The sequence below is a fragment of the Mirounga leonina genome, unplaced genomic scaffold (genome assembly GCF_011800145.1).
Source record: "Mirounga leonina isolate KUSES-001 unplaced genomic scaffold, KU_Mleo_1.0 Mir_101608, whole genome shotgun sequence".
Lineage (NCBI taxonomy): Eukaryota > Metazoa > Chordata > Mammalia > Carnivora > Phocidae > Mirounga > Mirounga leonina.
This window is the reverse complement of record NW_023270163.1, coordinates 600,428-617,098: the sequence shown is the minus strand read 5'-3', so window position 1 is coordinate 617,098 and position 16,671 is coordinate 600,428. Positions and strand designations below refer to the sequence as shown.

At 36.4% G+C, this 16,671-nt stretch overlaps 1 pseudogene; it reads right to left on the bottom strand.

The window, feature by feature from the left end:
- Window positions 1–238: 238 nt before the first annotated feature.
- Window positions 239–16,671, bottom strand: part of LOC118008196 — a 195,783-nt pseudogene continuing 179,350 nt past the window's right edge.

Sequence of the window (16,671 nt, the reverse complement as noted above, 5' to 3'; positions counted from 1 at the left end):
GCAAAGTTGCCCTGCAGCAGTCTTAAGTTCCAAGTCAATGAAATCATTGTTGTGACTCCTTATGGAAGCATTCCTCCCTTTGGAGCCAAGATCTCTAGGTCAGTAGACCATAGATCATGGGAACAGGATGCGGATGGTTTACTAATGGGTCGCTAAAGATAATAGTGGTACCACTCCCATTTCCACCCCTTAATTCCTTAATTCCTTAGTGAATCCTAACTATGGGAATAACAGCATCTTATATTGGATGTTGATTCAGAGTATATACAGGCTTCTGCAGAACCTTGTCCCAGCCATGCAAGGTATTGCCACCTAACTGGTACTGTAACTCAGTCTTCGAAAGGCCATTCCATCATTTTATCAAGCCAGCTGCTTCAGAATGGTGGGGAACATGGTAAGACCAGTGAATTCCATGAGCATGGGCCCATTGCTGTACTTCATTTTCTACTAAGTAGGTTCCTTGATCTGAGGCAATGCTGGGTAGAATACCATGACAGTGGATAAAACATTCTATAAGGTAGTTTTGGCAGAAGCATTGCATGCCTGGAAGGCAAATCCATATGAACAGTTAAGTGCCTCTTCCCAGTGAGAACAAAATGCTGCCTCTTCCATGATGGAAGTGGTTTGATGCAATCAACCTGCCACCAGTAGATGGCTGATCATCCTGGGGAATGATAGCATATCAGGGACTCAGTGTTGGTCTCTTGCTGGCAGAATGGGCACTCTGCAGTGGTGAGTGGAAGTCCATGCTGCTGAGCTCATGTAAAACCTCCATCCCTACAAACATAGCCATTTTGTTCATGAGCCCATTGGATAATGACAGGGAAGGCTGGGGAAAGAAACTGACTAGTATCCACAAAGCAGGTCATCCTATTCACTTGATTATTAAAATTCTCCCCTGCTGAGGTCACCCTTTCGTGAGTTTTTCACATAGAACACAAATATCTTCACATCACTCCCCCACCCCACCATTCGGAGTGGTCTATCCATATACCTCTTCCCCAAATTTGCTTGTCACCAATTTTTTTAGTCATGTTCATTCCAAGTTCCTGACCATCCAGCCAAGTGCTTGGCCACAGGTCATGAATCCATATAAAATCATACATCTGGGCATTTGTCTTTTCATGCAAAGAGTTCTGCCCACTGGGTAGATTTCCTGTCACCACTTCCTTCAGGGATGTCCCAGAAATGGGCTATAATGCTATATCTGTCCACTTTCAGATGTTGCTAGCATATCATGCAGAATCTAGAAACCAGACTCAAGTCTTTCCTTCTTCTGTCAAGCGATTGTAGAAAACTTCCCATGAGGCCATAGGTATAGGTTAAGAGAGAGAAGGTCGTATAATAAGGGTAGGGACTATGGCCATTTGGTCCACTTTGTGCAACTTACTTGTACCTTCAGGGGTTTCTTGAGCCCGGTCACATATATACCAATTCCATTTGATGCTGGAGTGCTACTGTTCATACCTGCCTTTATGGCTTTAGTGTGTCAGATAACACTCAGTTCATGATGGGCAGTTCAGGTTGCATGGTAACATGGTGGTATATTGTTAAGCATTCAGTTTCTACTAAGGCCCAATAGTAAGCCAAGAACTGTTTCTCAACAATGGAGTAGTTTTCTACAGAGGATGGTAAGGCTTTGCTCAAAATCCTAAGGGCCTGCAGATTTACCTCTAGGGGCCTGCCACAGGCTGCAAAGAGCATCCTTACCTGCCACGGATACTTAAGCACCATTGGATCTGCTGGATCATATAGCCCAAAAGGCAGAGTAACTTACCCAACAGCTTGGACCTATTGCAGAGCCTTCTTTTTGTTCTAGGCCCTATTCAGAACTTTTTAGGTCACTTGGTAAATGGGCTGGATTAACACATCCAAATGAGGAATAGGTTGTCTCCAAAATCCACTTTTGCCTCTCTTTGTAGGAAAGGCTAAGCACAAGAACTTCTCCTTCACCTTAGAAGAGATATCTCAATATGGACCCTTAGAAATTTCACTGGGATAAAAGGCCTCTGAACTTATATTGGATGTATTTTCCACTCTCTGACACACAAACATCTTACCAATAAATCTAGAGTAGTTTCTTGCTCACTAGGTCCAGTCAGCATAATATCATCAATATAACAGACTGGTGTGACATATTGTAGAAGAAAAAGGTGATCAAAATTCCTACAAATTAAATTATAACAGAGCACTGGAGAGTTGATATGTCCCTGAGGGAGGACAGTAAAGGTGTATTGTTAGCAAACCACTTTTAGGGGTTCTTATTGACAGGGATGGAGAAAAAGGCGTTTGCCAGATCAATAGCCGCATACCAAGTACCAGGGGATGTGTTAATTTGCTCCAGCAATGAAATCACATCTGTTATAATGGTTGTAATTGGACTCAACACCTTGTTAAGCTTGTGATAATCCACTGTCATTCTCCAAGATTCATCCGTATTCTACAGAGTCCAAATAGGTGAATTGAGTGGGGTGATGGTGGGAATCCCCAATCCAGCATCTTTCAAATCCTTTCTTTTTTTTTTTTTTTAAGATTTTTTATTTATTTATTTGACAGAGAGAGTGAGCACAAGTAGGCAGAGTGGCAGGCAGAGGGAGAGGGAGAAGCAGGCTCCCCGCTGAGCAAGGAGCCCAATGTAGAGCTCCATCCCAGGACCCTGGGACCATGACCTGAGCCGAAGGCAGTTGCTTAACCAACTGAGCCACCCAGGCGCCCCTCAAATCCTCTCAACTGTGAAGTACAGAAATATCCCAGTGCTAATTGGGAATTTAATATGAAATTTAAATTGTATGTCAATTCAGTAGGCTGAAGTTATTTTTATTTAAAATGACAATTATGTCAACTGTATATCACCTTAGATAAAAATGAGAGAGGATCCCTACCTCGTACCTTGCAAAATAAATTCAAATGGACATAAGGATTAAAAATCAAGAGAAATATAAAAATATTAAAGAGAGACTTAGGTTTTGGAGTGTTTCTTTAGACAGGACAACACAGAAGCTTTGAAAGGGATGAGAAACATATTTAGGTTTTCTCCTAAATTTGTACTTTGATTAATCTCGTTTTCTTTAAAAATGACAATGATAATTTTGCAGTTAGTATAGATTTAGCTGGATCACATAATATGAAAAGTTCTACAACTCATTCCCTTCAAGAAATTTTACAAATTCAGTACTGATTTCCTCTTTGAGCCAAGACAGTTTTAGTAAGTTTTCTTAATTATTAAGCACGTTTTTCAACTTGACTTTTTTTGTTCATTTAATTCAAATTTTATTGGGTTATCATCAGAGAATGTGACATGAAAAAGATTTTTAAATCTTTGTTAAGGTTTCTGTTGTTGCTAAATGATTATTTTTTTATAAATATTCATAGATATACACAAATACATATTATTTTCTCATATGAAACAAGTTATGTGATTATGTATACATTAAAATATACACACGTTATACATAATATGCATATGTGTAATGTATGTTATTAATGTATGTTAATTAACCACACCATGTGATTCCTTATTTTTCATCTGATCTATTTAGTTATGGAAGAACCATATTCCAATGTTCAAGTAAAAACTGCACTATTTTCAAATTCTCCTGGCATTTGTAATGTTTTTTGCTTTATTTAACTTCTTTTTTTAAGATTTATCTATTTATTCATTTAAGTAATCTCTAACCCAATGTGGGGCTTGAACTCATGAGCCCGAGATCAAGAGTCACAAGGCTCTTCTGACTGAGCCAGCCAGGCACCCCATGCTTTATTTTACTTCTATGTGATTTGCTACATACATATTTTGATTGCCAGAGCTTTCGTGTAAACTATGTATTTTATTATTGCTTGATGTGGCTTTCATTTGTTTGTTGTAACTAAACTTAAAATTATACTTTGATAAGGTAGTTTTCAAATTTGTCTATTATTAATTTTATTCATCCCTTTATTTTTAACCTCTATATTTTTGTCTTATTTTATTTTATTTACTTAATACTTTTTAAGTAGGCTCCATGCTGGGCATAACCTGGGGCTTGAACTCACAACCCTGAGATCAAGACCTGAGCTGAGATCAAAGAGTTGAAGGCTTAACCAACTAAGCCACCCAGGCACCCCTGTCTTATTTTATTATTAAAGTTTAAAGACACACAAGTGTAACCTTTTATGTATGCCACTGCTAAATGAGCATTCACAAATTGAACACATCTGTTTAACCAGAACTTAGAGGAAAACATAAAAACAATAAATTGTTCAGCATCCCAGATGCCTTCCTCTCATGGAAAACTACTGCTCAGACTTGTAATGCCATAGATTAGTTATGCCTTTTTCATGTTTAGTTCTGCAATTGATCAAAACTAACTATTGTGTATAATGTAAAGTAAGAGTGTGTGTATGTGTGTGTGTATATCCGCCACCCCCACAAGGGTATCCAGTATTCCCAGTAGTATTTATTGAAAGATAATCCTTTCTGCATTATACTGCAGTGACACCTTCCTCATAAATTGGTTGATTGTATATGTGAGAGTCTGTTTCTGTATTCTCTATGTTATTCCATTAGTCTATTTGCCTATCCTTATACCAACAGCACCCTATCTTAATTACTACAATATTATTGTAAGAGGACTTCATACCTGATAGTGTAAGTCCTTCCATTTTTATTTTTCTTTTTATTATTGTTTTTTGATTTTTTTCTTCAAGATTGCATTAACTATTACTGGACATTTGTGCATTCATATCAGTTTAAAAATCAGCTTGTCAGTTTCTATAAATTATCATTTTTATACCTTTTCTGGGGCATAACTTACTAACAGTTATCATTGAACCCTTTTTTTTTTTTTTAAAGATTTTATTTATTTATTTGACAGAGAGAGAGAGAGCGAGAGCAGGAACACAAGCAGGGGGAGTGGGAGAGGGAGAAGCAGGCTTCCTGCCGAGCCGGGAGCCCGATGTGGGACTCGATCCCAGGACCCTGAGATCATGACCTGAGCCGAAGGCAGACGCTTAACGACTAAGCCACCCAGGCGCCCATCATTGAACCCTTTTAAATTTACAGTGAGATGAGTTTTGTTCAGTCTATGCAGGTTACACCACTAAAACAACCCAGTTTTAGAATATGTCCCTCATCCTCCAAAGTTCCCTCCTGCACCATTGCAAAGAATCCCCACCCTTATCCTTGACTCCAGGCAACCAACACACTAATTCGTATCACTATAGTTTATAGTTTCGTTTTTGTTTTTGTTTTTTATTTTTTATTTTATTTTATTTTATTTTATTTTTTAAGATTTTATTTATTTATTTGACAGAGAGAGACACAGCGCGAGAGGGAACACAAGTCGGGGGAGTGGGAGAGGGAGAAGCAGGCTCCCCGCTGAGCAAGGAGCCCGATGTGGGGCTCGATCCCAGGACCCTGGGATCATGACCTGAGCCAAAGGCAGACGCTTAACGACTGAGCCACCCAGGCGCCCCTTGTTTTTGTTTTTTAACAAAAGAGAAGTTTATTGAGTCTGCCACAAGGAAGCGGCAGGCAAGATAGCAAAGGACAGGTCTGCCTACATCACTATAGTTTTTACATTTCCTAAAAATTCATGTAAAGGAGAGTAACAAAGTTTTCCACAGCCTGTCTGCATTTGGGCCCAGCAGAGACCAAGGCCTTGGTTGCATCACCTAGGCCGCCTGCTGACTCAATCTGGGAGTTGCTCCTGGACAGATAATCTGATCAAAGTCCAGAGAAAAGGGCAGTAAAGCTATGCATTTGGGCAGCCATTTTCTTTTTTTTTTTTTTTTTAAGATTTTATTTATTTATTTGACAAAGAGAGAGCACAAGCAGGGGGAACGGGAGCGGGAGAGGGAGAAGCAGGCTCCCCACTGAGCAGGGAGCCTGATGAGGGACTCCATCCCAGCACCTGGGGACCATGACCTGAGCCGAAGGCAGACACTTAACTGACTGAGCCACCCAAGCACTCTAGGCAGCTGTTTTCCATATATATACATATATATATATATATATATATATACTTAATTTTTTAAAATGACTAGGAAAAAAAAGAACTCCACAGGATATAAATCTATGCAACTAACTATACAATGATATAAAGTAGATTAATAACTATTATAAAAACAAAAATAAGTCCTTAGATGAAATTTTAATTTAGGATAGCTAAAGGGACACCAGAGATTATTTGGCTAAATGGTTTTTGGTGAATTGACAAATGGACCTAGAATATCCATCCATCTGGCTAACTTCATCAAGATTAATTTAAAGTATCTCCTTCTTTGGGGAGATTTTTCTAATGTACTGTCTTTGTGCACAGCACCATTTCCCGCATTATACTCCATTACGTCTTTTTCTTTTCTTTCTTTTTAAGATTTTATTTATTTATTTGACAGAGAGAGACAGGGAGAGAGGGAACACAAGCAGGGGGAGTGGGAGAGGGAGAAGCAGGCTTCCCACCGAGCAGGGAGCCCGATGTGGGGCTCTATCCCAGGACCCCGGGACCATGACCTGAGCCGAAGGCAGACGCTTAACGACTGAGCCACCCAGGTGCCCCTATATCTTTTTCTATGTACACAAATGTCTCTGTCCTCTTTCTCAGTATGTTCAGGGCTTGAGATCTTTTGATTCCAAAAAACACCGGTTCTGAAACCTAGAGGTACGTGAAAATCAGCTAGGGAACTTGTAAAAACTGATGCTGGGACTCCATCTCAGATCAATAAAGCCAAAATCTCTATGGGTGGGGCATAGACATTGCTGTGTTTTATTGTTGTTTCTGTTGTTTTGTTTTTTAACATATCAGGTCATTGTAATGTTCATTTAGGATTGAGAACCATTGTTCTATCCTTTGGTAGTTGTTAATAATACAGATTTCTGGGGTCCACCACAGACCCACTGAATCAGAAATTCCAGAGATTACCCAGTAATCTATGTTCTGACCAGCCCTGTGGTTGATACAGGCATATCTCTAAAATGTGGGAATCATTGATGTAGTCAGTGTTACTCAACTTTAACAATAGACTGGAGGCACCTGGATGCTTTAAAAAATACTGATGCCTGGGTACCTCCTCCCTCAGTAGTCTGATTTAATTGTTCTGGAGTGTGATCTTGACATTGAGATCTTTACAAAAATGCTCCAGATAATTTTAATGTGTAGCCAAGATTGAATACCTTACCAGTTTGTGAGCCCCGTGAGAACAGAGATCATGATATAACCAGCTTTGTAGGTTCTGAATTTGGTACAGGATTTGACACGTTGAATGAGGAGGAAACAAAAATGAAGGGGATCTTGCAGGGTATAGGGGAAGAATAGATCAACCATACTAAAAAGGATTAAGCATTTGGATTTTTCTGAAGGAATGCAGGTCAATTGCATAGTCTTCAAAAGTTATCCAGAGGTTCTGACTTTCTTCATATTAACTGAGACTTTCTTCATTTTGCTTTTCAAAAATAAAAGGTATTGGTTCTAGAAAGACCACCTTTGGATAATAGGATCTACTCTGCTACTGCTCATAAATAATCAGTTGGAATAGAAAATATATTCAAATGCTCAACTATCTTTCAGGTTTAAAAAATGTATCAGGCTGATCATAACTGGAAACCATTCAGCACCGAATGGATCTGTTAGGAAAATAAGGAATTTAAAATACATTCACTCCAGGAAAAGATCAGTCATAACGATTATTAAAATAATCAGTTTAATTATTTATGAAGACAGCTGCATTTCCTTTTTGAAATCTGTTTTATAGCAAAATCTTCACATTTCAAATTGTTTTAAACCAAAAGCAAGAAACATATTTCATTATCTTCAAAAAGACAAAAAAATTAATAATCAACCAAGTTTAGGAGTTACTGAAGATTTTCTAATTGAAATTTGATTAATGCTGGAAACAAGAGGGGAAAAAAATCCCTTATACTATTTTTCTTCTCAATTTGGTAATATAATGTTAAATTATTTTTTAGTCCTTCATTGATCTATTATAATAATTAGTATCAGAAGTAGGTTAAATTAAAATGTGTTGTTGAAAATACAATTTTCTCAATCATAATATCAAGATATTAGTCATGTTCAAGCAAATACTGTGAAAACATTCAACCAAAATGTTTTCCCATATAGTATTATTTAGTTTTATAAAACAAACAGCAATAATCAAAATTTTATCAACAGTGAATCAGAATCCTAATCAAATAGAGTTTTCTTTTCTTTTTTTTTTTAATTTCACTGACACTTGAGCTTGGCTCTCTATAAACTCCTCAAGCTTCTGAGCTCCTCTGATCATTATGACCTGCCCTTCACTGAAGCAGATGATGAATAGATCCTAATCAGAGGAAATGACTACACATAGCTTCTAAGCATGATGGCCTTAGTAGACAAGAGGACACATAGAGACAACAGCTCATACAATTTGCATAAAATGGCTGATGATTTGGTGAATTCTGTGTTGCAATTTTAATAACAAGGATCTAGACCACAACCATTATCAGAATGTTGGAAGTTGAATGGATCATCTTCCTTGCAGTCATACAATGAAACTCATCTTAACATTGCCTGCTTCTTATTTCAAGAGAGTTTTAGTATAACTAGTTAATATGCTTGGATGCAAAACTAATAACAGGTTAAACCTGAGGCACAAAGTATAACCACCATTTAGTTTAACAGTTTTCCCATGAGCACTTGGCACTGTATATAAGAGTAAAGGTAAATAAGCTTAAGTTTTCAGATCACACTGTGATGGTCTTGAATGCCAGGCTTTTTAGCCTCTCGGTAGCATCTTCCAGAGTAGGTAGATGCCCTTGGGTGGAAAACACCTTAAGTCCTATGATCTCCACTCTGGGTTTGTATCTTCTCCTGAATATTGACCTCGTATGTTCCTCACTGTCCTATTAGTTCTGCAATCCCTTAAAGCTATCTTATAAAAATGTTGTCCAGACCCTCTGGTTGTCCCCAGCATTATTGCTGGTCTCAATAACCTGATCTGCTTTTATTAAAAGAAGAAATATACATTGTTTTAAATTTATTGTATATTTCATTTCTTGAAGTCTGTTTCTATGGTAAATTTGCTAGATCTCTGTTTATGGTTTCCTATTTCCAGACAGTTTCATACTTACAAGTTATATCTTGTAATAATCAGTTGTTTTATCATCTCTGATCACTCCAACATGAAGTTTTTTTTACTCCATTTCTACTACCTATGTTTATTTGTTTCTTCTTGTTCGTGGCACCTTAGATGTTAGGTTATTCTTGATTGTGTATGTAATGCTTATTGGTACCGAAAAAATTATTAGTATGGAGAATGTTACAAGCAAAAAAATGCCCATCCACAAATAAGTCCATGTCCTAATCTTTGGAGCCTGTGAATATGTTAGGTTATATGGCACTGGGAAGTTAAGATTAAAAATGGAATTAAAGTTGCTAATCAGCTGAATTTAAAATAGAGATATTACTCTGAATCAGGTAGGCCCACTGTAACCACAAGGGTCCCTAAAAGTGGAAGAGGGAGGCAGAAAAAAATATTGAGAAGGAAATGAGAGTATGAAAAAGAATTGTCAAGGAGATGCAACATTGGGGACTTCAAAGTTGTGTGGACCAAGAAACATAGGTACCCTCTAGCACCTAGAAAAGGCAAGTCAATGACTTTTGACTTAGGGAGACACACGGTTGGACTTCTGCTATATAGACTCTGATCTATAGATTCTTCTAATCTCATCTAATATGTAGAACTTTCAGATAAATCTGTCTTTTAGGCCACAGAGTTTGCAGTAATTTGTTAAAGCAGCAAAAGAAAAGTAATAAACTCCTTGAGGTCCAGAGTAGAAGTACCTTGCTCCAGAGAAGATTTGTGTTTGCATCTGTCAGGTGCCTGGCAGCGATACTAGCCCAGGAATTCCTTAAGGCAAGTTAATATCTTGAGATTACCAGTTTGCAAATATGTGTGCTGGCCAGCTCCATTCATTAACAAGAAAATCTTTTCTATGGTTCCATGTTGTAGAAAAGAAGTGGGTGTGTTAGAAACCATTGAATTGTATACTTTAAATTCATGAATTATATGGTATATGAATTATATCTTCATGAAGCTGATGTATATATTTTATGTGGCTGTAGTTCTTTGCGTTTCTGCTTTTCTTACTAGGTTTCTGCTTTCACTCTGATATTGGCATGAAAGTTCCTTATTTTTGCAAAATGCTTCATGGATTAAAGAAAAAAAAATACATGAACATGCATATGTATAATTTTGTAGGTATTGAAAAAATTTCAAATGTCAGGAGATAAAATAATATTTGGACTTTTCTGTGTATGCACGTGCATGTGTGTGTATAATCTTTGACAAAGCTGGTATCCTTACTTTTGTTTACACGCCATGGTCAGACTCCAGCCCATTTCTTTACTCATGCTCCTTATGTCCTCCCAAATCACAACACTACCTTTGTTTGGTTTGGTTGTATATTTCGTTAGCGTTTTTCTTTAGTCCTTAAGGGTTAAAGCAATAAATGCTATATAAACATGTATTAAAATGAAAGGTCTAGCTATTTATATTCAAACATCACTGGGATTGTGGCAAAGCACTAGAGAAAATCTTTCCTGGCCTAGAAAGGTGATGAATAATAATCATGCCTGATTTCCATTAAACTCCTGCTGATTATCTCTCAGTCAATCATTTCTAAAGGAATTATACTGTGTATAAGTGATTATTTTTATTAGTAGACTTTATATTTTAGAGCAGTGCTAAGTTTAGAGAAAGCTTGAAGAGAGAGTACGGTGGGGGGGGTCTTCTTGGTAGCAGTTTCCCCCATGACCCTCTTGTAGTGCCCTACATTTGTTCCAGTTGACTAACCAATATTGATATGTTATTGTTAACTAAAATCCATAGTTTACATTAGTTTTCACTGTTTGTGTTGTACATTTCCATGAGTTTTGACAAATGCATAATGTCATACAGCCACCATTACAGGGTCATTGAGAATAATTTCACCACCCTAAAAATGCCCTGTGCTCTAAGCTCTCCGTTGCTCCCTCCCTCAGAAATCCTGGCAACCAATGATTTTTTTTTTTTACTGTTTCTATAGTTTTAACTTTTTCAGAATGTCGTGTGATTTTAATTCATTTCTGATCTGAGAACATGCTTTGTATGATTTACATTCTTTTAAATTTGTTAAGGTATTTTTTTTACAGTCAGAATTTTGTTTATCATGGTGAATGTTCCATGTGAACTTATGAAGGATGTGTATTCTGCTATTGTTGGATGAAGAATTCTATAAATGTCCATTAGATCCAATTCAGTTCAACTATATCCTTGCTGATTTTCTACCTGCTGGATATGTTAATAATATTGTAGTGTTGAAATCTCTGAGTGTGATAGTGGATATGTCTATTTGTCCTTGAAGCTCTGTTAGATTTTGGTACAAATGTTTTGATTCTCTGTTATGTTAGATGCATACATGTTAAGGATTTTGATGTCATAGAGTTATGTCTTCATTATGTTTTATTGACTTCTTAGAGAATTGACACTTTTATCATTATGTTAATACCCCTCTTTACTTGTGATATTTTTCCTTGTTATGAAGTCTGACTTGTCTCAAATTAATATAGTTACTTCTGCTTTCTCTTGGTTTTGGTATAACTCTCCATCTCTTTACTTTTAATGCAGCTGTATTTTTACATATAAAGTGAGTTTCTTGTAGACAACATATAGTTGGGTCTTGGTTTTGATCAACTCTGGTGGTCTCTGTCTTTTAATTGGTGTATGTAAATGTATGACCTTACATTTAACATGATTACTAATATGGTTGGATTGATATCTATCATACTAGTAATTGTTTTCTATTTGTTGCCATTGTTCTTTGTTTCTTTTTCCTTTTTTTGTTCTTTCCCTATTTTTCTCCCTTCTCTAGTTTTAATTGAGCATTTTATATGATTCCATTTTTCTTCCTTCTTAGAATATCAATTTTACTTCTTGTTTTAATTTTTTAATTATTTTCCTAGAGTTTGAAACATACATTTACAACTAGTCTTAGCCCATTTTCAAACAATACTATATTGCTTCATAGGCAGTACAGGAATCTTAGAATATTCTAGATTCTTTCTTCTTGTCTTTTATAACATTGCCATCATTCATTTCACTTATCCATAAACTATAGTCATCTGACACATTGTTGTTATTATTTTGAACAAATGTGTAAATGATTTTTTATCAAATCTTTGAAGAATACTAATTGATGTTTAGATAACACAATTATTGTCTTCAGTGAAATGCACCACTCAACATATTCACTATTGATTGGGCTGTAATTTCACATTCAAAAAGATATATGTGTTTCTTTCACTGCAAACCTGAGTGAATGATAAAACTAATAAACACATAATTCACTGACCACCTGCTATGCTCTAGGCACTGCTTCAAGTTTCTTACATGCATTATCACATTTCCTTCTCACAAAATCTCTGTATTCTTCTCTATTTTACAGCTGAATAAACTACAGCACAAAATATTAATATAACTTGCCCAAGGTCACAGGACTAGTAAATTCCAGTAATTGGAAACATAAGATTTGAACCTATGTGTTGTGGTTCCAGAGCCTTTTTTTTTTTTTTTTTTTTTTTTGTACACTATTCTGTCTCCAGCTTTAGGGGAAGAAATATAAAATAATGAAGGAAAGGAAACTAAATATTTATTAAACACTTACAATGTGTCAGAGATCATTTAATCACTTTATTTAATTACTAATTACTTTATGCATATCATTTCATTTAATCTTCACAACACCCTACTAGATTATTTTTATCACCATTTATAGATAAGGAAACTATAGTTCAGAAAGATTAAATAATTTGACCAAGGACACGTATCAAAACAGTGACAGGGCCAGTATTGTAACTAAGTTCTGTCGGACTCCAAATAATGTGCTATACTACACTTACTGAAAAATCACCTCAGATTTCTCCATTGGGAAATACTTATAGGACACTTGCCAGGTTATTATACACTTGAAAATAACAGGAACATTAAAAACAGAAAACCCGGAGATAAAAGGTCCAGGCACCCTAACTGAAAATCATGGAAAAGCCCTTGGTTACTCTTTAAAAGACCACTGCTGTCATTATCATCACCACTATCATGATTTTCATGATCATCATCATTGATTTGGCCAATAAAAAGAACCTTAATTTCATTGTCTTCTAAAATATGATTGATGTGGTGATGGACTAAGTTATGCCATTACGAACAAAATATTTTTCTGGACTCATTTTAGTAAATACATGTTAAATACTATATAGTAAGTTATGATCTTTTCTTTCTCAAAATGCAAATGCTTTCAACACCTTTCCTTTTCCAAAGCTTAATGAGTTTGATTTAATGATTGGCAAATCTGTGGCGTAAGTTGTGAGAAATATTGACATGAAAATAATTCAGGACACTTATTCAAACTTTAAGAGGTCTCAATTTAGAGCAGCTTTTGCAAGATCACCAGTTACAAGTTGTTATTTTCACAGAAACAGTAATGAATTTTAAGACAAGCTGCGATTACTCACCCCAGTTTGTCAGAACCTGGAATAGGCTATACACTTTTTAGGGGGAATTGTTGAACATTGGACATCATTTAGAGCCTTCTGCTACTTTTACGAAAGACCAATGACTTGAGGAATAGAGAGGCCCTCATAGTTTATGCCTAAGTGTTTCAGTATTTGTCCAAAAAAAAAAAAAAAAGAGAGAGATAATGTAACATCACTTTTTGTGAATATTCTTTATACACCAAAACTAAACATAAAAAAGCAAAAATAACTCTTTCATCTTACTAAGTATCATGTAGTAATCATAATTGCCTCACCTAATTTTCACAAGAACTTTATGAGATAGCTCTTAATTATAATCACCATGTTATAGAGGTAGATGAGGCCCAGAGAGATTATTAAGCCTTACCCAAAGCTATATATAGCTCTACTCTAGTAATATGTGAATCTAGAATTTGAACCCACATCTCTCTTTTACCAAAGCCTATGCTCTGAATACTGATTTTGCTTGCCACAGTGAGTATATAGTCTTAGTTACCTAATACCAAGGTTTCCTCTTGAAAGAGTAATTTCTGGTTCCATCTCATTACTTCTCTATTCAAAAGTATACTTCATAAGAGAACAAAATAAACTGGTAAATAACTCTGTTGGCAGCAAAGTTATGTTTTTACATTGATGTAAAACTTGCCCTGTCACTTTCCTCCAGTGGTTTGCTTGATATGTAATGTGAGACCCAAAGAGTCTTTTAAATCACAAAGAACAGAGACCCTCAAGATAGTAAGACTGGAAGAGGCCTTTTGAGCCACTATATAGGCCATTCTAGTTTCTTTTCCTTCACTGGGACTGTGATTCTCACAGATAAATTGAAGATGGAATTAAGAAAATGATGTAAACTCAAGGGAAAAAAACAGCTTCATTTCCACTGGTGGTTTTAAAAATGACTGACAGAAATACTGAGTTGAAATATGTTCATGAAATTTAAGGCGAGCCTCCAGAAAGCCATCATACAGGGACGGTGGAGGGCCAGGAGCCGAAAATTTACTTTATGAATCCATTGCAATGTTTAGTGAAAACGAGGTCAGTCGGACTCTGTGATCTTTGGTAACTCCTATCTCAGCAGACACAGGCATCTTCTTCAATGTTAAACCACAGAGCAGAAAGGATTTTCCACAAAATAATGTTTTCCTATGATTTATCTTTTCGGTGAAAAAAATATAGTGCAAAATGGAGTTTGGGGTTTTTTTAAAATAGTTTAGTATATGAAATATTATGTAGTAATATGAAATAATGACAAATTTTATGTCTAATAGACAATATAACCAAACTGAGAAAATAAAGTTAGACTCCCTCTGGTTCAACCCTCCAGATGAAAATACACAGAGCTGAAAAGGGAAAGAACATACCTAAGGCCTTCGTGGTATCAAATATCAGAGTTAGGGCTATAAGCTCTGTCCTTTAATTCTGTCTTCTGCACACGGAAATAATAATAGGTGACATTACCATAACATATATACATACATACAAAGACACACACACACCTTATTTATACACCTCACAAAAACCCTATGAAGTGAATACTATTCACAGCATGTTGGATGGATGAGGAAACAACCAGAAAGGATACAATACCTTTTGCAAAGTTACATGACTAGGAAGTGGTGAAACGGAGATTTGAATTTAGGTAGCCTGAATGTAGAGTCTACACATAACTACTTCACTCTGTTGCCTCTGTAGTCCAATCTGAACCTTAAATATAACTAAGATTTAAGGAAAACTTTCACTGAGGTCTCAATTATGGGTGCACCTCAGAATGTTATTACCTTTATTTCATCACTTAGTAAATAGCAGATGTAGATATACCTTGCCACTCAGAGGGCTCTTATATAACACTAATTTCAACCTCAGTTTCCTGTCACGAGGAAATGAAAGCAAGGACTTGTAAAGGACTCACTCAAGGTTCCAGCATGAGGAGAAAAATAATTCCAATCCTGGAGCTCAGACATCCTTACTAACCTGTCGACCAGCACCATGTATTCCCAAAGCACAGAGGTTTGTCTGGCCCAGGGCAGGACCACGGCAGGGAAGGGACCTCTAACATATTCAAAGGCCATGGACCTGAAGGTTTTCGAAGAAATCTCCAAGCTCCTGGATATACTGTAAATTATTCTCTCGGTAACTGAGGAAAACTATTTCTTCAGGTGGTCTCTCCCGGAAAAAGCATGATTTCTGGGAAGGCTGACATGACCTCTAAGGTCTGATGTCACTCTTCCACTCATCGTCTGACACATGAATTCAAGTCAGAGGGCATTATTTATATTAATCAACAATCAGCCTTATATCTGAAGATTCTTGAAACTACAGTTCAGGAATGTTCTAGTTGCTCCTTTAAATACACATTCTCAAATATATATTCATATGTGTAGACACTCTGGAATTTTAGTAAGGTGGATGGAATGAATATGCCAAAATTTATCTGTAGGGATACCGTGTCATTCTGAAATTAGTCATCCTAATAGATTTTAGATTTACATAATACAGTATATGGAGGCAAAATTTCTGTGTTATACCATGCTTATGAAATTTATTTTTTATCTCTTTTCGATAAGCACGAGGTATTCACAAGTGTCAGGCAAAGAGAATAAAAAGAGACAGGTACTCCAGGAAACAGGAATTGCACATACATAAGTCTTGCACTAAGGAGTGAAGATTACCTCTCATTTGACCCTTCCTTCCATGCAACACAACTAAACTTTTTTAAGAGTTCTGTGAATGCCTGAGTTCAAAATGATAGCTCTTCATTCTTTGAGAATGGTAACCCCCCCCCCAAAACCCCACTTATCTGATTGTAAACTTCCTCTTCATCCTGTCTTTCCATCATCACACCCCTAAGCTTCCCCAGATCTGCTTGTTGAAATCTACCCACCCTTCGATAGGGAGATCAAATGGAATTTCTTCAAGGAATCCACCATTAAGCATGACCACCCGCATCATATTTCCACATGAAATTATTCTTGCTTTCTCCTCTGTGCTCCTGTATCACCTTTCTCATACCATCATCATTGCACTTATATATATTTAAATCAAAACACCAAAGAAAAGTTCTCAATGGAAATCTGTCTTGATCAATGAGAAAGTATGGATGATCACTTTCAATGAAAGCTGACAAAAAGGAGCAGGAAGCAGC